Raw genomic sequence first — 22,840 nt, 5'->3', positions numbered from 1 at the left:
GATGCTTTCTTGAATCGCACTAAAGAAATGGCTTAGAATACTGTGCAGCGATGCAGTCAGTCTATTTCTCATTTCACCTGTGTCCTCAGTCTTACATATATTCCACCTTTTCCCTGTGCATTAAAAGTATGTGCTTGTTTGAAGCACTTCATTTTTGTGCAACGTAGGAACTATTTAATTTCTCCTTGAAAGCTCTGCCTACGTGCAAGATGTACAAACCCTCGTTGCAGTTGCAAGAAGGCTGGTCTGAAGAATCAGGCCAGTTGCAAGCACAAAGTGGCTTTTTTTGATGTATTAAATCGAAGGTATTTGAAAGGGGTGTTTGGGTGTTCCTTCCAAATACCGAATTGTAGTGGTATGTAGAAATGTTTTTCCTCCGTAATTTGGCCAAAAAACATTCATACTTCACCACCATCTCGGTGATTGTGGTAACCAATCATCAAATGATAATGTGTCATGTAAAAACCTCTTCCGCTTTAAGAATGTTTCAAAACAATCATTGTATGTAGAGGCATTGGTCTTATGTACCACTGCCTATTGAAATAAAATAGCAATGAAACAAATTAATCTGTTTTTTAAATGATCCAGTTTTACTTTAATAAATAATATTAAGGACTACTTCTCCTGTTCCACAGTTTCAAGCCTGTACTTTCCGGCACAACTTAGCATGATCCTCTCACTCTTTCATGATGTACTGATATTATGTCATTCTAATTTTTCTGAAAAGCTGGGGATATAGCTCTGTGGTAGAGCATTTGACTGCAGATCAAGAGGTCCCTGGTTCAAATCCAGGTGTCCCCTCAGACTATTTTGATTCTGTTGTTTGTAGTTGGGACTTTTCATCAATTCCTTTTGGATCATCTTTGACAGAGTCAGTGTTCCCTTGGATATTGCACTTTAATAGCATTACAGAGTTTGCTGCTCAAAACCTGTGAGTAAATGCAGTTTTAACACTCGGCTTGGTGTTCCCTTTGGGAACTTTCTGAAAGATCATTGATCTTTTTGGGAATTTGGCTCTTCCTTTTACAGACCTAAAGAAAGGGAATGGACTATGAAACAAATTGACAAATTTGTTATACTGTTTGGTGCTTTCTTGAATCGCACTAAAGAAATGGCTTAGAATACTGTGCAGCGATGCAGTCAGTCTATTTCTCATTTCACCTGTGTCCTCAGTCTTACATATATTCCACCTTTTCCCTGTGCATTAAAAGTATGTGCTTGTTTGAAGCACTTCATTTTTGTGCAACGTAGGAACTATTTAATTTCTCCTTAAATGCTCTGCCTACGTGCAAGATGTACGAACCATTGTTGCAGTTGCAAGAAGGCTGGCCTGAAGAATCAGGCCATTTGCAAGCACAAAGTGGCTTTTTCTGATGTTTTAAATAGAAGGTCCGTGAAAGGGGTGTTTGGGTGTACCTTCCAAATACCGAATTCTAGTGGTATGTAGAAATGTTTTTCCACCGTAATGTGGCCCAAAACAATCATACTTCATCACCATCTGAGTGATTGTGGTAACCAAACATGAAACAATAAGGTATCCCGTAAAAACCTCTTCCCCTTTGAGAATGTTTCAAAACAAACATTTTAAGTGCAGGCATTGGTCCTATGTACCACTGCCTATTCAAATAAAATACCAATCAAACAAATACATATATTTTTTTAAATGATCCATTTTTCCTTTAATAAATAATATTAAGAACTACTTCTACAGTTCCACAGTTTCAAGGTTGTACTTTCCGGCACAACTTAGCATGATCCTCTCACTCTTTCATGATGTACTGATATATTGTCATTCTGATCTTGGCTGACAGCTTGGGATATAGCTCAGTGGTAGAGCATTTGACTGCAGATCAAGAGGTCCCTGGTTCAAATCCGGGTGTCCCCTCATACTATTTTGAATCTGCTGTTTGTAGTTGGGAATTTTCATGAATCCCATTTGGATCATCTTTGGCAGAGTCAGTGTTCCCTTGGATGTTACACTTTAATACCATTACAGTGTTGCTGATTAAAACTTGTGAGTAACTGCATTTTTTACACTGGGCTTGGTATTCCCTATGGGAAATTTCTGAAACATCATTGATCTATTTTGGAATTCGGCTCTACCTTTCACAGCTCTAAACAAAGGGAATGGACTATGAAACCAATTGACAAATTTGTTATACTGTTTGGTGCTCTCTTGAATCGCACTAAAGAAATGGCTTAGAATACTGGGCAGCTATGCAATCAATCTATTTCTCATTACACCTGTGTCCTCAGTCTTACATATATTCCATCTCTTCTCTGTCCATACAAAGTATGTGTTTGTTTGAAGCACTTCATTTTTGTGCAACTTAGGAACTATTTAATTTCTCCTTGAAAGCTCTGCCTACATACAAGATGTACAAACCCTTGTTGCAGTTGCAAGAAGGCTGGTCTGAAGAATCAGGCCAGTTGCAAGCACAAAGAGGCTTTTTTTGATGTATTAAATTGAAGGTACTTGCAAGGGGTGTTTGGGTGTTCCTTCCAAATACCGAATTGTAGTGGTATGTAGAAATGTTTTTCCACCGTAATGTGGCCCAAAACAATCATACTTCATCACCATCTGAGTGATTGTGGTAACCAAACATGAAATAATAAGGTATCCCGTAAAACCCTCTTCCCCTTCGAGAATGTTTCAAAACAAACATTTTAAGTGCAGGCATTGGTCCTATGTACCACTGCCTATTCAAATAAAATACCAATCAAACAAATACATATATTTTTTTTAATGATCCATTTTTCCTTTAATAAATAATATTAAGAACTACTTCTACAGTTCCACAGTTTCAAGGTTGTACTTTCCGGCACAACTTAGCATGATCCTCTCACTCTTTCATGATGTACTGATATATTGTCATTCTGATCTTGCGTGACAGTTGGGGATATAGCTCAGTGGTAGAGCATTTGACTGCAGATCAAGAGGACCCTGGTTCAAATCCGGGTATCCCCTCATACTATTTTGAATCTGCTGTTTGTAGTTGGGAATTTTCATGAATCCCATTTGGATCATCTTTGACATAGTCAGTGTTTCCTTGGATGTTACACTTTAATAACATTACAGTGTTGCTGATTAAAACTTGTGAGTAACTGCATTTTTTACACTGGGCTTGGTATTCCCTATGGGAAATTTCTGAAACATCATTGATCTATTTTGGAATTCGGCTCTACCTTTCACAGCTCTAAACAAAGGGAATGGACTATGAAACCAATTGACAAATTTGTTATACTGTTTGGTGCTCTCTTGAATCGCACTAAAGAAATGGCTTAGAATACTGGGCAGCTATGCAATCAATCTATTTCTCATTACACCTGTGTCCTCAGTCATACATATATTCCATCTCTTCTCTGTCCATACAAAGTATGTGTTTGTTTGAAGCACTTCATTTTTGTGCAACTTAGGAACTATTTAATTTCTCCTTGAAAGCTCTGCCTACGTGCAAGATGTACAAACCCTCGTTGCAGTTGCAAGAAGGCTGGTCTGAAGAATCAGGCCAGTTGCAAGCACAAAGTGCCTTTTTTTGATGTATTAAATTGAAGGTACTTGAAAGGGGTGTTTGGGTGTTCCTTCCAAATACCGAATTGTAGTGATATGTAGAAATGTTTTTCCATCGTAATTTGGCCAAAAAACAATCATACTTCACCACCATCTCGGTGATTGTGGTAACCAATCATCAAATGATAATGTGTCACGTAAAAACCTCTTCCACTTTAAGAATGTTTCAAAGCAATCATTGTATGTAGAGGCATTGGTCTTATGTACCACTGCCTATTCAAATAAAATAGCAATGAAACAAATTAATCTGTTTTTTTAAATGATCCAGTTTTACTTTAATAAATAATATTAAGGACTACTTCTCCTGTTCCACAGTTTCAAGCCTGTACTTTCCGGCACAACTTAGCATGATCCTCTCACTCTTTCATGATGTACTGATATTATGTCATTCTAATTTTTCTGAAAAGCGGGGGATATAGCTCAGTGGTAGAGCATTTGACTGCAGATCAAGAGGTCCCTGGTTCAAATCCAGGTGTCCCCTCAGACTATTTTGATTCTGTTGTTTGTAGTTGGGACTTTTCATCAATTCCTTTTGGATCATCTTTGACAGAGCCAGTGTTCCCTTGGATATTGCACTTTAATAGCATTACAGAGTTTGCTGCTCAAAACCTGTGAGTAAATGCAGTTTTAACACTCGGCTTGGTGTTCCCTTTGGGAACTTTCTGAAAGATCATTGATCTTTTTGGGAATTTGGCTCTTCCTTTTACAGACCTAAAGAAAGGGAATGGACTATGAAACAAATTGACAAATTTGTTATACTGTTTGGTGCTTTCTTGAATCGCACTAAAGAAATGGCTTAGAATACTGTGCAGCGATGCAGTCAGTCTATTTCTCATTTCACCTGTGTCCTCAGTCTTACATATATTCCACCTTTTCCCTGTGCATTAAAAGTATGTGCTTGTTTGAAGCACTTCATTTTTGTGCAATGTAGGAACTATTTAATTTCTCCTTAAATGCTCTGCCTACGTGCAAGATGTACGAACCATTGTTGCAGTTGCAAGAAGGCTGGCCTGAAGAATCAGGCCATTTGCAAGCACAAAGTGGCTTTTTCTGATGTTTTAAATCGAAGGTCCGTGAAAGGGGTGTTTGGGTGTACCTTCCAAATACCGAATTGTAGTGGTATGTAGTAATGTTTTTCCACCGTAATGTGGCCCAAAACAATCATACTTCATCACCATCTGAGTGATTGTGGTAACCAAACATGAAACAATAAGGTATCCCGTAAAAACCTCTTCCCCTTTGAGAATGTTTCAAAACAAACATTTTAAGTGCAGGCATTGGTCCTATGTACCACTGCCTATTCAAATAAAATACCAATCAAACAAATACATATTTTTTTTAATGATCCATTTTTCCTTTATTAAATAATATTAAGAACTACTTCTACAGTTCCACAGTTTCAAGGTTGTACTTTCCGGCACAACTTAGCATGATCCTCTCACTCTTTCATGATGTACTGATATATTGTCATTCTGATCTTGGCTGACAGCTGGGGATATAGCTCAGTGGTAGAGCATTTGACTGCAGATCAAGAGGTCCCTGGTTCAAATCCGGGTGTCCCCTCATACTATTTTGAATCTGCTGTTTGTAGTTGGGAATTTTCATGAATCCCATTTGGATCATCTTTGACAGAGTCAGTGTTCCCTTGGATGTTAGACTTTAATAACATTACAGTTTTGCTGATTAAAACTTGTGAGTAACTGCATTTTTTACACTGGGCTTGGTATTCCCTATGGGAAATTTCTGAAACATCATTGATCTATTTTGGAATTCGGCTCTACCTTTCACAGCTCTAAACAAAGGGAATGGACTATGAAACCAATTGACAAATTTGTTATACTGTTTGGTGCTCTCTTGAATCGCACTAAAGAAATGGCTTAGAATACTGGGCAGCTATGCAATCAATCTATTTCTCATTACACCTGTGTCCTCAGTCTTACATATATTCCATCTCTTCTCTGTCCATACAAAGTATGTGTTTGTTTGAAGCACTTCATTTTTGTGCAAATTAGGAACTATTTAATTTCTCCTTGAAAGCTCTGCCTACGTGCAAGATGTACAAACCCTCGTTGCAGTTGCAAGAAGGCTGGTCTGAAGAATCAGGCCAGTTGCAAGCACAAAGTGGCTTTTTTTGATGTATTAAATTGAAGGTACTTGAAAGGGGTGTTTGGGTGTTCCTTCCAAATACCGAATTGTAGTGGTATGTAGAAATGTTTTTCCATCGTAATTTGGCCAAAAAACAATCATACTTCACCACCATCTCGGTGATTGTGGTAACCAATCATCAAATGATAATGTGTCACGTAAAAACCTCTTCCCCTTTAAGAATGTTTCAAAACAATCATTGTATGTAGAGGCATTTGTCTTATGTACCACGGCCTATTTGAATAAAATAGCAATGAAAAAATTAATCTGTTTTTTAAATGATCCAGTTTTACTTTAATAAATAATATTAAGGACTACTTCTCCTGTTCCACAGTTTGAAGCCTGTACTTTCCGGCACAACTTAGCATGATCCTCTCACTCTTTCATGATGTACTGATATTATGTCCTTCTGATTTTACTGAAAAGCTGGGGATATAGCTCAGTGGTAGAGCATTTGACTGCAGATCAAGAGGTCCCTGGTTCAAATCCGGGTGTCCCCTCAGACTATTTTGATTCTGTTGTTTGTAGTTGGGACTTTTCATCAATTCCTTTTGGATCATCTTTGACAGAGTCAGTGTTCCCTTGGATATTGCACTTTAATAGCATTACAGAGTTTGCTGCTCAAAACCTGTGAGTAAATGGAGTTTTAACACTCGGCTTGGTATTCCCTTTGGGAAATTTCTGAAAGATCATTGATCTATTTTGGAATTTGGCTCTTCCTTTTACAGCACTAAAGAAAGGGAATGGACTATGAAACAAATTGACAAATTTGTTATACTGTTTGATGCTTTCTTGAATCGCACTAAAGAAATGGCTTAGAATACTGTGCAGCGATGCAGTCAGTCTATTTCTCATTTCACCTGTGTCCTCAGTCTTACATATATTCCACCTTTTCCCTGTGCATTAAAAGTATGTGCTTGTTTGAAGCACTTCATTTTTGTGCAACGTAGGAACTATTTAATTTCTCCTTGAAAGCTCTGCCTACGTGCAAGATGTACAAACCCTTGTTGCAGTTGCAAGAAGGCTGGTCTGAAGAATCAGGCCAGTTGCAAGCACAAAGTGGCTTTTTTTGATGTATTAAATCGAAGGTACTTGAAAGGGGTGTTTGGGTGTTCCTTCCAAATACCGAATTGTAGTGGTATGTAGAAATGTTTTTCCTCCGTAATTTGGCCAAAAAACATTCATACTTCACCACCATCTCGGTGATTGTGGTAACCAATCATCAAATGATAATGTGTCATGTAAAAACCTCTTCCGCTTTAAGAATGTTTCAAAACAATCATTGTACGTAGAGGAATTGGTCTTATGTACCACTGCATATTCAAATAAAATAGCAATGAAACAAATTAATCTGTTTTTTAAATGAGCCAGTTTTACTTTAATAAATAATATTAAGGACTACTTCTCCTGTTCCACAGTTTCAAGCCTGTACTTTCCGGCACAACTTAGCATGATCCTCTCACTCTTTCATGATGTACTGATATTATGTCATTCTGATTTTAATGACAAGATGGGGATATAGCACAGTGGTAGAGCATTTGACTGCAGATCAAGAGGTCCCTGGTTCAAATCCGGGTGTCCCCTCAGACTATTTTGATTCTGTTGTTTGTAGTTGGGACTTTTCATCAATTCCTTTTGGATCATCTTTGACAGAGTCAGTGTTCCCTTGGATATTGCACTTTAATATCATTACAGAGTTTGCTGCTCAAAACCTGTGAGTAAATGCAGTTTTAACACTCGGCTTGGTGTTCCCTTTGGGAACTTTCTGAAAGATCATTGATCAATTTTGGAATTTGGCTCTTCCTTTTACAGCACAAGAGAAAGGGAATGGACTATGAAATAAACTGACAAATTTGTTATACTGTTTGGTGCTTTCTTGAATCGCACTAAAGAAATGGCTTCGAATACTGTGCAGCGATGCAGTCAGTCTATTTCTCATTTCACCTGTGTCCTCAGTCTTACATATATTCCACCTTTTCCCTGTGCATCCAAAGTATGTGCTTGTTTGAAGCACTTCATTTTTGTGCAACGTAGGAACTATTTAATTTCTCCTTAAATGCTCTGCCTACGTGCAAGATGTACGAACCATTGTTGCAGTTGCAAGAAGGCTGGCCTGAAGAATCAGGCCATTTGCAAGCACAAAGTGGCTTTTTCTGACGTTTTAAATTGAAGGTCCATGAAAGGGGTGTTTGGGTGTACCTTCCAAATACCGAATTGTAGTGGTATGTAGAAATGTTTTTCCACCGTAATGTGGCCCAAAACAATCATACTTCATCACCATCTGAGTGATTGTGGTAACCAAACATGAAACAATAAGGTATCCCGTAAAAACCTCTTCCCCTTTGAGAATGTTTCAAAACAAACATTTTAAGTGCAGGCATTGGTCCTATGTACCACTGCCTATTCAAATAAAATACCAATCAAACAAATACATATATTTTTTTTAATGATCCATTTTTCCTTTAATACATAATATTAAGAACTACTTCTACAGTTCCACAGTTTCAAGGTTGGACTTTCCGGCACAACTTAGCATGATCCTCTCACTCTTTCATGATGTACTGATATATTGTCATTCTGATCTTGGCTGACAGCTGGGGATATAACTCAGTGGTAGAGCATTTGACTGCAGATCAAGAGGTCCTGGTTCAAATCCGGGTGTCCCCTCATACTATTTTGAATCTGCTGTTTGTAGTTGGGAATTTTCATGAATCCCATTTGGATCATCTTTGACAGAGTCAGTGTTCCCTTGGATGTTACACTTTAATACCATTACAGTGTTGCTGATTAAAACTTGTGAGTAACTGCATTTTTTACACTGGGCTTGGTATTCCCTATGGGAAATTTCTGAAACATCATTGATCTATTTTGGAATTCGGCTCTACCTTTCACAGCTCTAAACAAAGGGAATGGACTATGAAACCAATTGACAAATTTGTTATACTGTTTGGTGCTCTCTTGAATCGCACTAAAGAAATGGCTTAGAATACTGGGCAGCTATGCAATCAATCTATTTCTCATTACACATGTGTCCTCAGTCTTACATATATTCCATCTCTTCTCTGTCCATACAAAGTATGTGTTTGTTTGAAGCACTTCATTTTTGTGCAACTTAGGAACTATTTAATTTCTCCTTGAAAGCTCTGCCTACGTGCAAGATGTACAAACCCTCGTTGCAGTTGCAAGAAGGCTGGTCTGAAGAATCAGGCCAGTTGCAAGCACAAAGTGGCTTTTTTTGATGTATTAAATCAAAGGTACTTGAAAGGGGTGTTTGGGTGTTCCTTCCAAATACCGAATTGTAGTGGTATGTAGAAATGTTTTTCCATCGTAATTTGGCCAAAAAACAATCATACTTCACCACCATCTCGGTGATTGTGGTAACCAATCATCAAATGATAATGTGTCACGTAAAAACCTCTTCCCCTTTAAGAATGTTTCAAAACAATCATTGTATGTAGAGGCATTGGTCTTATGTACCACTGCCTATTCAAATAAAATAGCAATGAAACAAAGTAATCCGTTTTTTAAATGATACAGCTTTCCTTTAATAAATAATATTAACTACTACTTCTCCTGTTCCACAGTTTCAAGCCTGTACTTTCCGGCACAACTTAGCATGATCCTCTCACTCTTTCATGATGTACTGATATTATGTCATTCTGATTTTACTGAAAAGTTGGGGATATAGCTCAGTGGTAGAGCATTTGACTGCAGATCAAGAGGTCCCTGGTTCAAATCCGGGTGTCCCCTCAGACTATTTTGATTCTGTTGTTTGTAGTTGGGACTTTTCATCAATTCCTTTTGGATCATCTTTGACAGAGTCAGTGTTCCCTTGGATATTGCACTTTAATAGCATTACTTAGTTTGATGCTCAAAACCTGTGAGTAAATGGAGTTTTAACACTCGGCTTGGTATTCCCTTTGGGAAATTTCTGAAAGATCATTGATCTATTTTTGAATTTGGCTCTTCCTTTTACAGCACTAAAGAAAGGGAATGGACTATGAAACAAATTGACAAATGTGTTATACTGTTTGGTGCTCTCTTGAATCGCACTAAAGAAATGGCTTAGAATACTGTGCAGCGATGCAGTCAGTCTATTTCTCATTTCACCTGTGTCCTCAGTCTTACATATATTCCACCTTTTCCCTGTGCATCCAAAGTATGTGCTTGTTTGAAGCACTTCATTTTTGTGCAACGTAGGAACTATTTAATTTCTCCTTAAATGCTCTGCCTACGTGCAAGATGTACGAACCATTGTTGCAGTTGCAAGAAGGCTGGCCTGAAGAATCAGGCCATTTGCAAGCACAAAGTGGCTTTTTCTGATGTTTTAAATCGAAGGTCCGTGAAAGGGGTGTTTGGGTGTACCTTCCAAATACCGAATTGTAGTGGTATGTAGAAATGTTTTTCCACCGTAATGTGGCCCAAAACAATCATACTTTATCACCATCTGAGTGATTGTGGTAACCAAACATGAAACAATAAGGTATCCCATAAAAACCTCTTCCCCTTTGAGAATGTTTCAAAACAAACATTTTAAGTGCAGGCATTGGTCCTATGTACCACTGCCTATTCAAATAAAATACCAATCAAACAAATACATATATTTTTTTTAATGATCCATTTTTCCTTTAATACATAATATTAAGAACTACTTCTACAGTTCCACAGTTTCAAGGTTGTACTTTCCGGCACAACTTAGCATGATCCTCTCACTCTTTCATGATGTACTGATATATTATCATTCTGATCTTGGCTGACAGCTGGGGATATAACTCAGTGGTAGAGCATTTGACTGCAGATCAAGAGGTCCCTGGTTCAAATCCGGGTGTCCCCTCATACTATTTTGAATCTGCTGTTTGTAGTTGGGAATTTTCATGAATCCCATTTGGATCATCTTTGACAGAGTCAGTGGATGTTACACTTTAATACCATTACAGTGTTGCTGATTAAAACTTGTGAGTAACTGCATTTTTTACACTGGGCTTGGTATTCCCTATGGGAAATTTCTGAAACATCATTGATCTATTTTGGAATTCGGCTCTACCTTTCACAGCTCTAAACAAAGGGAATGGACTATGAAACCAATTGACAAATTTGTTATACTGTTTGGTGCTCTCTTGAATCGCACTAAAGAAATGGCTTAGAATACTGGGCAGCTATGCAATCAATCTATTTCTCATTACACCTGTGTCCTCAGTCTTACATATATTCCATCTCTTCTCTGTCCATACAAAGTATGTGTTTGTTTGAAGCACTTCATTTTTGTGCAACTTAGGAACTATTTAATTTCTCCTTGAAAGCTCTGCCTACGTGCAAGATGTACAAACCCTCGTTGCAGTTGCAAGAAGGCTGGTCTGAAGAATCAGGTCAGTTGCAAGCACAAAGTGGCTTTTTTTGATGTATTAAATCAAAGGTACTTGAAAGGGGTGTTTGGGTGTTCCTTCCAAATACCGAATTGTAGTGGTATGTAGAAATGTTTTTCCATCGTAATTTGGCCAAAAAACAATCATACTTCACCACCATCTCGGTGATTGTGGTAACCAATCATCAAATGATAATGTGTCACGTAAAAACCTCTTCCCCTTTACGAATGTTTCAAAACAATCATTGTATGTAGAGGCATTGGTCTTATGTACCACTGCCTATTCAAATAAAATAGCAATGAAACAAAGTAATCCGTTTTTTAAATGATACAGCTTTCCTTTAATAAATAATATTAACTACTACTTCTCCTGTTCCACAGTTTCAAGCCTGTACTTTCCGGCACAACTTAGCATGATCCTCTCACTCTTTCATGATGTACTGATATTATGTCATTCTGATTTTACTGAAAAGTTGGGGATATAGCTCAGTGGTAGAGCATTTGACTGCAGATCAAGAGGTCCCTGGTTCAAATCCGGGTGTCCCCTCAGACTATTTTGATTCTGTTGTTTGTAGTTGGGACTTTTCATCAATTCCTTTTGGATCATCTTTGACAGAGTCAGTGTTCCCTTGGATATTGCACTTTAATAGCATTACTTAGTTTGATGCTCAAAACCTGTGAGTAAATGGAGTTTTAACACTCGGCTTGGTATTCCCTTTGGGAAATTTCTGAAAGATCATTGATCTATTTTGGAATTTGGCTCTTCCTTTTACAGCACTAAAGAAAGGGAATGGACTATGAAACAAATTGACAAATGTGTTATACTGTTTGGTGCTCTCTTGAATCGCACTAAAGAAATGGCTTAGAATACTGTGCAGCGATGCAGTCAGTCTATTTCTCATTTCACCTGTGTCCTCAGTCTTACATATATTCCACCTTTTCCCTGTGCATCCAAAGTATGTGCTTGTTTGAAGCACTTCATTTTTGTGCAACGTAGGAACTATTTAATTTCTCCTTAAATGCTCTGCCTACGTGCAAGATGTACGAACCTTTGTTGCAGTTGCAAGAAGGCTGGCCTGAAGAATCAGGCCATTTGCAAGCACAAAGTGGCTTTTTCTGACGTTTTAAATTGAAGGTCCATGAAAGGGGTGTTTGGGTGTACCTTCCAAATACCGAATTGTAGTGGTATGTAGAAATGTTTTTCCACCGTAATGTGGCCCAAAACAATCATACTTCATCACCATCTGAGTGATTGTGGTAACCAAACATGAAACAATAAGGTATCCCGTAAAAACCTCTTCCCCTTTGAGAATGTTTCAAAACAAACATTTTAAGTACAGGCATTGGTCCTATGTACCACTGCCTATTCAAATAAAATACCAATCAAACAAATACATATATTTTTTTTAATGATCCATTTTTCCTTTAATACATAATATTAAGAACTACTTCTACAGTTCCACAGTTTCAAGGTTGTACTTTCCGGCACAACTTAGCATGATCCTCTCACTCTTTCATGATGTACTGATATATTGTCATTCTGATCTTGGCTGACAGCTGGGGATATAACTCAGTGGTAGAGCATTTGACTGCAGATCAAGAGGTCCTGGTTCAAATCCGGGTGTCCCCTCATACTATTTTGAATCTGCTGTTTGTAGTTGGGAATTTTCATGAATCCCATTTGGATCATCTTTGACAGAGTCAGTGTTCCCTTGGATGTTACACTTTAATACCATTACAGTGTTGCTGATTAAAACTTGTGAGTAACTGCATTTTTTACACTGGGCTTGGTATTCCCTATGGGAAATTTCTGAAACATCATTGATCTATTTTGGAATTCGGCTCTACCTTTCACAGCTCTAAACAAAGGGAATGGACTATGAAACCGATTGACAAATTTGTTATACTGTTTGGTGCTCTCTTGAATCGCACTAAAGAAATGGCTTAGAATACTGGGCAGCTATGCAATCAATCTATTTCTCATTACACCTGTGTCCTCAGTCTTACATATATTCCATCTCTTCTCTGTCCATACAAAGTATGTGTTTGTTTGAAGCACTTCATTTTTGTGCAACTTAGGAACTATTTAATTTCTCCTTGAAAGCTCTGCCTACGTGCAAGATGTACAAACCCTCGTTGCAGTTGCAAGAAGGCTGGTCTGAAGAATCAGGCCAGTTGCAAGCACAAAGTGGCTTTTTTTGATGTATTAAATCAAAGGTACTTGAAAGGGGTGTTTGGGTGTTCCTTCCAAATACCGAATTGTAGTGGTATGTAGAAATGTTTTTCCATCGTAATTTGGCCAAAAAACAATCATACTTCACCACCATCTCGGTGATTGTGGTAACCAATCATCAAATGATAATGTGTCACGTAAAAACCTCTTCCCCTTTAAGAATGTTTCAAAACAATCATTGTATGTAGAGGCATTGGTCTTATGTACCACTGCCTATTCAAATAAAATAGCAATGAAACAAAGTAATCCGTTTTTTAAATGATACAGCTTTCCTTTAATAAATAATATTAACTACTACTTCTCCTGTTCCACAGTTTCAAGCCTGTACTTTCCGGCACAACTTAGCATGATCCTCTCACTCTTTCATGATGTACTGATATTATGTCATTCTGATTTTACTGAAAAGTTGGGGATATAGCTCAGTGGTAGAGCATTTGACTGCAGATCAAGAGGTCCCTGGTTCAAATCCGGGTGTCCCCTCAGACTATTTTGATTCTGTTGTTTGTAGTTGGGACTTTTCATCAATTCCTTTTGGATCATCTTTGACAGAGTCAGTGTTCCCTTGGATATTGCACTTTAATAGCATTACTTAGTTTGATGCTCAAAACCTGTGAGTAAATGGAGTTTTAACACTCGGCTTGGTATTCCCTTTGGGAAACTTCTGAAAGATCATTGATCTATTTTGGAATTTGGCTCTTCCTTTTACAGCACTAAAGAAAGGGAATGGACTATGAAACAAATTGACAAATGTGTTATACTGTTTGGTGCTCTCTTGAATCGCACTAAAGAAATGGCTTAGAATACTGTGCAGCGATGCAGTCAGTCTATTTCTCATTTCACCTGTGTCCTCAGTCTTACATATATTCCACCTTTTCCCTGTGCATCCAAAGTATGTGCTTGTTTGAAGCACTTCATTTTTGTGCAACGTAGGAACTATTTAATTTCTCCTTAAATGCTCTGCCTACGTGCAAGATGTACGAACCATTGTTGCAGTTGCAAGAAGGCTGGCCTGAAGAATCGGCCATTTGCAAGCACAAAGTGGCTTTTTCTGATGTTTTAAATCGAAGGTCCGTGAAAGGGGTGTTTGGGTGTACCTTCCAAATACCGAATTGTAGTGGTATGTAGAAATGTTTTTCCACCGTAATGTGGCCCAAAACAATCATACTTTATCACCATCTGAGTGATTGTGGTAACCAAACATGAAACAATAAGGTATCCCATAAAAACCTCTTCCCCTTTGAGAATGTTTCAAAACAAACATTTTAAGTGCAGGCATTGGTCCTATGTACCACTGCCTATTCAAATAAAATACCAATCAAACAAATACATATATTTTTTTTAATGATCCATTTTTCCTTTAATACATAATATTAAGAACTACTTCTACAGTTCCACAGTTTCAAGGTTGTACTTTCCGGCACAACTTAGCATGATCCTCTCACTCTTTCATGATGTACTGATATATTGTCATTCTGATCTTGGCTGACAGCTGGGGATATAACTCAGTGGTAGAGCATTTGACTGCAGATCAAGAGGTCCCTGGTTCAAATCCGGGTGTCCCCTCATACTATTTTGAATCTGCTGTTTGTAGTTGGGAATTTTCATGAATCCCATTTGGATCATCTTTGACAGAGTCAGTGTTCCCTTGGATGTTACACTTTAATACCATTACAGTGTTGCTGATTAAAACTTGTGAGTAACTGCATTTTTTACACTGGGCTTGGTATTCCCTAAGGGAAATTTCTGAAACATCATTGATCTATTTTGGAATTCGGCTCTACCTTTCACAGCTCTAAACAAAGGGAATGGACTATGAAACCAATTGACAAATTTGTTATACTGTTTGGTGCTCTCTTGAATCGCACTAAAGAAATGGCTTAGAATACTGGGCAGCTATGCAATCAATCTATTTCTCATTACACCTGTGTCCTCAGTCTTACATATATTCCATCTCTTCTCTGTCCATACAAAGTATGTGTTTGTTTGAAGCACTTCATTTTTGTGCAACTTAGGAACTATTTAATTTCTCCTTGAAAGCTCTGCCTACGTGCAAGATGTACAAACCCTCGTTGCAGTTGCAAGAAGGCTGGTCTGAAGAATCAGGCCAGTTGCAAGCACAAAGTGGCTTTTTTTGATGTATTAAATCAAAGGTACTTGAAAGGGGTGTTTGGGTGTTCCTTCCAAATACCGAATTGTAGTGGTATGTAGAAATGTTTTTCCATCGTAATTTGGCCAAAAAACAATCATACTTCACCACCATCTCGGTGATTGTGGTAACCAATCATCAAATGATAATGTGTCACGTAAAAACCTCTTCCCCTTTAAGAATGTTTCAAAACAATCATTGTATGTAGAGGCATTGGTCTTATGTACCACTGCCTATTCAAATAAAATAGCAATGAAACAAAGTAATCTGTTTTTTAAATGATACAGCTTTCCTTTAATAAATAATATTAACTACTACTTCTCCTGTTCCACAGTTTCAAGCCTGTACTTTCCGGCACAACTTAGCATGATCCTCTCACTCTTTCATGATGTACTGATATTATGTCATTCTGATTTTACTGAAAAGTTGGGGATATAGCTCAGTGGTAGAGCATTTGACTGCAGATCAAGAGGTCCCTGGTTCAAATCCGGGTGTCCCCTCAGACTATTTTGATTCTGTTGTTTGTAGTTGGGACTTTTCATCAATTCCTTTTGGATCATCTTTGACAGAGTCAGTGTTCCCTTGGATATTGCACTTTAATAGCATTACTTAGTTTGATGCTCAAAACCTGTGAGTAAATGGAGTTTTAACACTCGGCTTGGTATTCCCTTTGGGAAATTTCTGAAAGATCATTGATCTATTTTGGAATTTGGCTCTTCCTTTTACAGCACTAAAGAAAGGGAATGGACTATGAAACAAATTGACAAATGTGTTATACTGTTTGGTGCTCTCTTGAATCGCACTAAAGAAATGGCTTAGAATACTGTGCAGCGATGCAGTCAGTCTATTTCTCATTTCACCTGTGTCCTCAGTCTTACATATATTCCACCTTTTCCCTGTGCATCCAAAGTATGTGCTTGTTTGAAGCACTTCATTTTTGTGCAACGTAGGAACTATTTAATTTCTCCTTAAATGCTCTGCCTACGTGCAAGATGTACGAACCATTGTTGCAGTTGCAAGAAGGCTGGCCTGAAGAATCAGGCCATTTGCAAGCACAAAGTGGCTTTTTCTGATGTTTTAAATCGAAGGTCCGTGAAAGGGGTGTTTGGGTGTACCTTCCAAATACCGAATTGTAGTGGTATGTAGAAATGTTTTTCCACCGTAATGTGGCCCAAAACAATCATACTTTATCACCATCTGAGTGATTGTGGTAACCAAACATGAAACAATAAGGTATCCCATAAAAACCTCTTCCCCTTTGAGAATGTTTCAAAACAAACATTTTAAGTGCAGGCATTGGTCCTATGTACCACTGCCTATTCAAATAAAATACCAATCAAACAAATACATATATTTTTTTTAATGATCCATTTTTCCTTTAATACATAATATTAAGAACTACTTCTACAGTTCCACAGTTTCAAGGTTGTACTTTCCGGCACAACTTAGCATGATCCTCTCACTCTTTCATGATGTACTGATATATTGTCATTCTGATCTTGGCTGACAGCTGGGGATATAACTCAGTGGTAGAGCATTTGACTGCAGATCAAGAGGTCCCTGGTTCAAATCCGGGTGTCCCCTCATACTATTTTGAATCTGCTGTTTGTAGTTGGGAATTTTCATGAATCCCATTTGGATCATCTTTGACAGAGTCAGTGTTCCCTTGGATGTTACACTTTAATACCATTACAGTGTTGCTGATTAAAACTTGTGAGTAACTGCATTTTTTACACTGGGCTTGGTTTTCCCTATGGGAAATTTCTGAAACATCATTGATCTATTTTGGAATTCGGCTCTACCTTTCACAGCTCTAAACAAAGGGAATGGACTATGAAACCAATTGACAAATTTGTTATACTGTTTGGTGCTCTCTTGAATCGCACTAAAGAAATGGCTTAGAATACTGGGTAGCTATGCAATCAATCTATTTCTCATTACACCTGTGTCCTCAGTCTTACATATATTCCATTTCTTCTCTGTCCATACAAAGTATGTGTTTGTTTGAAGCACTTCATTTTTGTGCAACTTAGGAACTATTTAATTTCTCCTTGAAAGCTCTGCCTACGTGCAAGATGTACAAACCCTCGTTGCAGTTGCAAGAAGGCTGGTCTGAAGAATCAGGCCAGTTGCAAGCACAAAGTGGCTTTTTTTGATGTATTAAATCAAAGGTACTTGAAAGGGGTGTTTGGGTGTTCCTTCCAAATACCGAATTGTAGTGGTATGTAGAAATGTTTTTCCATCGTAATTTGGCCAAAAAACAATCATACTTCACCACCATCTCGGTGATTGTGTTAACCAATCATCAAATGATAATGTGTCACGTAAAAACCTCTTCCCCTTTAAGAATGTTTCAAAACAATCATTGTATGTAGAGGCATTGGTCTTATGTACCACTGCCTATTCAAATAAAATAGCAATGAAACAAAGTAATCCGTTTTTTAAATGATACAGCTTTCCTTTAATAAATAATATTAACGACTACTTCTCCTGTTCCACAGTTTCAAGCCTGTACTTTCCGGCACAACTTAGCATGATCCTCTCACTCTTTCATGATGTACTGATATTATGTCATTCTGATTTTACTGAAAAGTTGGGGATATAGCTCAGTGGTAGAGCATTTGACTGCAGATCAAGAGGTCCCTGGTTCAAATCCGGGTGTCCCCTCAGACTATTTTGATTCTGTTGTTTGTAGTTGGGACTTTTCATCAATTCCTTTTGGATCATCTTTGACAGAGTCAGTGTTCCCTTGGATATTGCACTTTAATAGCATTACTTAGTTTGATGCTCAAAACCTGTGAGTAAATGGAGTTTTAACACTCGGCTTGGTATTCCCTTTGGGAAATTTCTGAAAGATCATTGATCTATTTTGGAATTTGGCTCTTCCTTTTACAGCACTAAAGAAAGGGAATGGACTATGAAACAAATTGACAAATGTGTTATACTGTTTGGTGCTCTCTTGAATCGCACTAAAGAAATGGCTTAGAATACTGTGCAGCGATGCAGTCAGTCTATTTCTCATTTCACCTGTGTCCTCAGTCTTACATATATTCCACCTTTTCCCTGTGCATTAAAAGTATGTGCTTGTTTGAAGCACTTCATTTTTGTGCAACGTAGGAACTATTTAATTTCTCCTTGAAAGCTCTGCCTACGTGCAAGATGTACAAACCCTCGTTGCAGTTGCAAGAAGGCTGGTCTGAAGAATCAGGCCAGTTGCAAGCACAAAGTGGCTTTTTCTGATGTTTTAAATCGAAGGTCCGTGAAAGGGGTGTTTGGGTGTACCTTCCAAATACCGAATTGTAGTGGTATGTAGAAATGTTTTTCCACCGTAATGTGGCCCAAAACAATCATACTTCATCACCATCTGAGTGATTGTGGTAACCAAACATGAAACAATAAGGTATCCCGTAAAAACCTCTTCCCCTTTGAGAATGTTTCAAAACAAACATTTTAAGTGCAGGCATTGGTCCTATGTACCACTGCCTATTCAAATAAAATACCAATCAAACAAATACATATTTTTTTTAATGATCCATTTTTACTTTATTAAATAATATTAAGAACTACTTCTACAGTTCCACAGTTTCAAGGTTGTACTTTCCGGCACAACTTAGCATGATCCTCTCACTCTTTCATGATGTACTGATATATTGTCATTCTGATCTTGGCTGACAGCTGGGGATATAGCTCAGTGGTAGAGCATTTGACTGCAGATCAAGAGGTCCCTGGTTCAAATCCGGGTATCCCCTCATACTATTTTGAATCTGCTGTTTGTAGTTGGGAATTTGCATGATTTACATTTGGATCATCTTTGACAGAGTCAGTGTTCCCTTGGATGTTACACTTTAATAACATTACAGTGTTGCTGATTAAAACTTGTGAGTAACTGCATTTTTGACACTGGGCTTGGTATTCCCTATGGGAAATTTCTGAAACATCATTGATCTATTTTGGAATTCGGCTCTACCTTTCACAGCTCTAAACAAAGGGAATGGACTATGAAACCAATTGACAAATTTGTTATACTGTTTGGTGCTCTCTTGAATCGCACTAAAGAAATGGCTTAGAATACTGGGCAGCTATGCAATCAATCTATTTCTCATTACACCTGTGTCCTCAGTCTTACATATATTCCATCTCTTCTCTGTCCATACAAAGTATGTGTTTGTTTGAAGCACTTCATTTTTGTGCAACTTAGGAACTATTTAATTTCTCCTTGAAAGCTCTGCCTACGTACAAGATGTACAAACCCTTGTTGCAGTTGCAAGAAGGCTGGTCTGAAGAATCAGGCCAGTTGCAAGCACAAAGAGGCTTTTTTTGATGTATTAAATTGAAGGTACTTGCAAGGGGTGTTTGGGTGTTCCTTCCAAATACCGAATTGTATTGGTATGTAGAAATGTTTTTCCACCGTAATGTGGCCCAAAACAATCATACTTCATCACCATCTGATTGATTGTGGTAACCATACATGAAATAATAAAGTATCCCGTAAAACCCTCTTCCCCTTCGAGAATGTTTCAAAACAAACATTTTAAGTGCAGGCATTGGTCCTATGTACCACTGCCTATTCAAATAAAATACCAATCAAACAAATACATATTTTTTTTTAATGATCCATTTTTCCTTTAATAAATAATATTAAGAACTACTTCTACAGTTCCACAGTTTCAAGGTTGTACTTTCCGGCACAACTTAGCATGATCCTCTCACTCTTTCATGATGTACTGATATATTGTCATTCTGATCTTGCATGACAGTTGGGGATATAGCTCAGTGGTAGAGCATTTGACTGCAGATCAAGAGGACCCTGGTTCAGATCCGGGTATCCCCTCATACTATTTTGAATCTGCTGTTTGTAGTTGGGAATTTTCATGAATCCCATTTGGATCATCTTTGACATAGTCAGTGTTTCCTTGGATGTTACACTTTAATAACATTACAGTGTTGCTGATTAAAACTTGTGAGTAACTGCATTTTTTACACTGGGCTTGGTATTCCCTATGGGAAATTTCTGAAACATCATTGATCTATTTTGGAATTCGGCTCTACCTTTCACAGCTCTAAACAAAGGGAATGGACTATGAAACCAATTGACAAATTTGTTATACTGTTTGGTGCTCTCTTGAATCGCACTAAAGAAATGGCTTAGAATACTGGGCAGCTATGCAATCAATCTATTTCTCATTACACCTGTGTCCTCAGTCATACATATATTCCATCTCTTCTCTGTCCATACAAAGTATGTGTTTGTTTGAAGCACTTCATTTTTGTGCAACTTAGGAACTATTTAATTTCTCCTTGAAAGCTCTGCCTACGTGCAAGATGTACAAACCCTCGTTGCAGTTGCAAGAAGGCTGGTCTGAAGAATCAGGCCAGTTGCAAGCACAAAGTGCCTTTTTTTGATGTATTAAATTGAAGGTACTTGAAAGGGGTGTTTGGGTGTTCCTTCCAAATACCGAATTGTAGTGGTATGTAGAAATGTTTTTCCATCGTAATTTGGCCAAAAAACAATCATACTTCACCACCATCTCGGTGATTGTGGTAACCAATCATCAAATGATAATGTGTCACGTAAAAACCTCTTCCACTTTAAGAATGTTTCAAAGCAATCATTGTATGTAGAGGCATTGGTCTTATGTACCACTGCCTATTCAAATAAAATAGCAATGAAACAAATTAATCTGTTTTTTAAATGATCCAGTTTTACTTTAATAAATAATATTAAGGACTACTTCTCCTGTTCCACAGTTTCAAGCCTGTACTTTCCGGCACAACTTAGCATGATCCTCTCACTCTTTCATGATGTACTGATATATTGTCATTCTGATCTTGGCTGACAGCTGGGGATATAACTCAGTGGTAGAGCATTTGACTGCAGATCAAGAGGTCCCTGGTTCAAATCCGGGTGTCCCCTCATACTATTTTGAATCTGCTGTTTGTAGTTGGGAATTTTCATGAATCCCATTTGGATCATCTTTGACAGAGTCAGTGTTCCCTTGGATGTTACACTTTAATACCATTACAGTGTTGCTGATTAAAACTTGTGAGTAACTGCATTTTTTACACTGGGCTTGGTTTTCCCTATGGGAAATTTCTGAAACATCATTGATCTATTTTGGAATTCGGCTCTACCTTTCACAGCTCTAAACAAAGGGAATGGACTATGAAACCAATTGACAAATTTGTTATACTGTTTGGTGCTCTCTTGAATCGCACTAAAGAAATGGCTTAGAATACTGGGTAGCTATGCAATCAATCTATTTCTCATTACACCTGTGTCCTCAGTCTTACATATATTCCATTTCTTCTCTGTCCATACAAAGTATGTGTTTGTTTGAAGCACTTCATTTTTGTGCAACTTAGGAACTATTTAATTTCTCCTTGAAAGCTCTGCCTACGTGCAAGATGTACAAACCCTCGTTGCAGTTGCAAGAAGGCTGGTCTGAAGAATCAGGCCAGTTGCAAGCACAAAGTGGCTTTTTTTGATGTATTAAATCAAAGGTACTTGAAAGGGGTGTTTGGGTGTTCCTTCCAAATACCGAATTGTAGTGGTATGTAGAAATGTTTTTCCATCGTAATTTGGCCAAAAAACAATCATACTTCACCACCATCTCGGTGATTGTGGTAACCAATCATCAAATGATAATGTGTCACGTAAAAACCTCTTCCCCTTTAAGAATGTTTCAAAACAATCATTGTATGTAGAGGCATTGGTCTTATGTACCACTGCCTATTCAAATAAAATAGCAATGAAACAAAGTAATCCGTTTTTTAAATGATACAGCTTTCCTTTAATAAATAATATTAACGACTACTTCTCCTGTTCCACAGTTTCAAGCCTGTACTTTCCGGCACAACTTAGCATGATCCTCTCACTCTTTCATGATGTACTGATATTATGTCATTCTGATTTTACTGAAAACTTGGGGATATAGCTCAGTGGTAGAGCATTTGACTGCAGATCAAGAGGTCCCTGGTTCAAATCCGGGTGTCCCCTCAGACTATTTTGATTCTGTTGTTTGTAGTTGGGACTTTTCATCAATTCCTTTTGGATCATCTTTGACAGAGTCAGTGTTCCCTTGGATATTGCACTTTAATAGCATTACAGAGTTTGCTGCTCAAAACATGTGAGTAAATGGAGTTTTAACACTCGGCTTGGTATTCCCCTTGGGAAATTTCTGAAAGATCATTGATCTATTTTGGAATTTGGCTCTTCCTTTTACAGCACTAAAGAAAGGGAATGGACTATGAAACAAATTGACAAATTTGTTATACTGTTTGATGCTTTCTTGAATCGCACTAAAGAAATGGCTTAGAATACTGTGCAGCGATGCAGTCAGTCTATTTCTCATTTCACCTGTGTCCTCAGTCTTACATATATTC

General features: G+C 37.8%; 21 non-coding genes across 21 annotated transcripts; all 21 read left to right on the top strand.

Annotated features, from left to right (window-relative positions):
- The first annotated feature begins 729 nt into the window (after positions 1-729).
- Positions 730-801, top strand: TRNAC-GCA (transfer RNA cysteine (anticodon GCA)). Its single transcript has one exon. It is a non-coding gene; the product is annotated as a tRNA-Cys (tRNA).
- A 1,012-nt stretch (positions 802-1,813) lies between these two features.
- Positions 1,814-1,885, top strand: TRNAC-GCA (transfer RNA cysteine (anticodon GCA)). The gene has a single exon. It is a non-coding gene; the product is annotated as a tRNA-Cys (tRNA).
- Positions 1,886-2,896: 1,011 nt separating this feature from the next.
- TRNAC-GCA (transfer RNA cysteine (anticodon GCA)) lies at positions 2,897-2,968 on the top strand. Its single transcript has one exon. It is a non-coding gene; the product is annotated as a tRNA-Cys (tRNA).
- Positions 2,969-3,980: 1,012 nt separating this feature from the next.
- TRNAC-GCA (transfer RNA cysteine (anticodon GCA)) lies at positions 3,981-4,052 on the top strand. The gene has a single exon. It is a non-coding gene; the product is annotated as a tRNA-Cys (tRNA).
- A 1,010-nt stretch (positions 4,053-5,062) lies between these two features.
- On the top strand, positions 5,063-5,134 carry TRNAC-GCA (transfer RNA cysteine (anticodon GCA)). Its single transcript has one exon. It is a non-coding gene; the product is annotated as a tRNA-Cys (tRNA).
- Positions 5,135-6,144: 1,010 nt separating this feature from the next.
- On the top strand, positions 6,145-6,216 carry TRNAC-GCA (transfer RNA cysteine (anticodon GCA)). Its single transcript has one exon. It is a non-coding gene; the product is annotated as a tRNA-Cys (tRNA).
- A 1,012-nt stretch (positions 6,217-7,228) lies between these two features.
- On the top strand, positions 7,229-7,300 carry TRNAC-GCA (transfer RNA cysteine (anticodon GCA)). The gene has a single exon. It is a non-coding gene; the product is annotated as a tRNA-Cys (tRNA).
- A 1,012-nt stretch (positions 7,301-8,312) lies between these two features.
- TRNAC-GCA (transfer RNA cysteine (anticodon GCA)) lies at positions 8,313-8,383 on the top strand. Its single transcript has one exon. It is a non-coding gene; the product is annotated as a tRNA-Cys (tRNA).
- A 1,011-nt stretch (positions 8,384-9,394) lies between these two features.
- TRNAC-GCA (transfer RNA cysteine (anticodon GCA)) lies at positions 9,395-9,466 on the top strand. Its single transcript has one exon. It is a non-coding gene; the product is annotated as a tRNA-Cys (tRNA).
- A 1,012-nt stretch (positions 9,467-10,478) lies between these two features.
- TRNAC-GCA (transfer RNA cysteine (anticodon GCA)) lies at positions 10,479-10,550 on the top strand. The gene has a single exon. It is a non-coding gene; the product is annotated as a tRNA-Cys (tRNA).
- Positions 10,551-11,553: 1,003 nt separating this feature from the next.
- Positions 11,554-11,625, top strand: TRNAC-GCA (transfer RNA cysteine (anticodon GCA)). Its single transcript has one exon. It is a non-coding gene; the product is annotated as a tRNA-Cys (tRNA).
- A 1,012-nt stretch (positions 11,626-12,637) lies between these two features.
- On the top strand, positions 12,638-12,708 carry TRNAC-GCA (transfer RNA cysteine (anticodon GCA)). The gene has a single exon. It is a non-coding gene; the product is annotated as a tRNA-Cys (tRNA).
- Positions 12,709-13,719: 1,011 nt separating this feature from the next.
- On the top strand, positions 13,720-13,791 carry TRNAC-GCA (transfer RNA cysteine (anticodon GCA)). Its single transcript has one exon. It is a non-coding gene; the product is annotated as a tRNA-Cys (tRNA).
- Positions 13,792-14,802: 1,011 nt separating this feature from the next.
- On the top strand, positions 14,803-14,874 carry TRNAC-GCA (transfer RNA cysteine (anticodon GCA)). Its single transcript has one exon. It is a non-coding gene; the product is annotated as a tRNA-Cys (tRNA).
- Positions 14,875-15,885: 1,011 nt separating this feature from the next.
- Positions 15,886-15,957, top strand: TRNAC-GCA (transfer RNA cysteine (anticodon GCA)). The gene has a single exon. It is a non-coding gene; the product is annotated as a tRNA-Cys (tRNA).
- A 1,012-nt stretch (positions 15,958-16,969) lies between these two features.
- Positions 16,970-17,041, top strand: TRNAC-GCA (transfer RNA cysteine (anticodon GCA)). Its single transcript has one exon. It is a non-coding gene; the product is annotated as a tRNA-Cys (tRNA).
- Positions 17,042-18,052: 1,011 nt separating this feature from the next.
- On the top strand, positions 18,053-18,124 carry TRNAC-GCA (transfer RNA cysteine (anticodon GCA)). Its single transcript has one exon. It is a non-coding gene; the product is annotated as a tRNA-Cys (tRNA).
- Positions 18,125-19,134: 1,010 nt separating this feature from the next.
- Positions 19,135-19,206, top strand: TRNAC-GCA (transfer RNA cysteine (anticodon GCA)). The gene has a single exon. It is a non-coding gene; the product is annotated as a tRNA-Cys (tRNA).
- Positions 19,207-20,216: 1,010 nt separating this feature from the next.
- On the top strand, positions 20,217-20,288 carry TRNAC-GCA (transfer RNA cysteine (anticodon GCA)). The gene has a single exon. It is a non-coding gene; the product is annotated as a tRNA-Cys (tRNA).
- Positions 20,289-21,299: 1,011 nt separating this feature from the next.
- Positions 21,300-21,371, top strand: TRNAC-GCA (transfer RNA cysteine (anticodon GCA)). Its single transcript has one exon. It is a non-coding gene; the product is annotated as a tRNA-Cys (tRNA).
- A 1,011-nt stretch (positions 21,372-22,382) lies between these two features.
- TRNAC-GCA (transfer RNA cysteine (anticodon GCA)) lies at positions 22,383-22,454 on the top strand. Its single transcript has one exon. It is a non-coding gene; the product is annotated as a tRNA-Cys (tRNA).
- Positions 22,455-22,840: the final 386 nt, after the last annotated feature.

Source organism: Lissotriton vulgaris, chromosome 1_1 (genome assembly GCF_964263255.1).
Source record: "Lissotriton vulgaris chromosome 1_1, aLisVul1.2, whole genome shotgun sequence".
Lineage (NCBI taxonomy): Eukaryota > Metazoa > Chordata > Amphibia > Caudata > Salamandridae > Lissotriton > Lissotriton vulgaris.
This window is presented reverse-complemented; position numbering and strand designations above follow the sequence as displayed.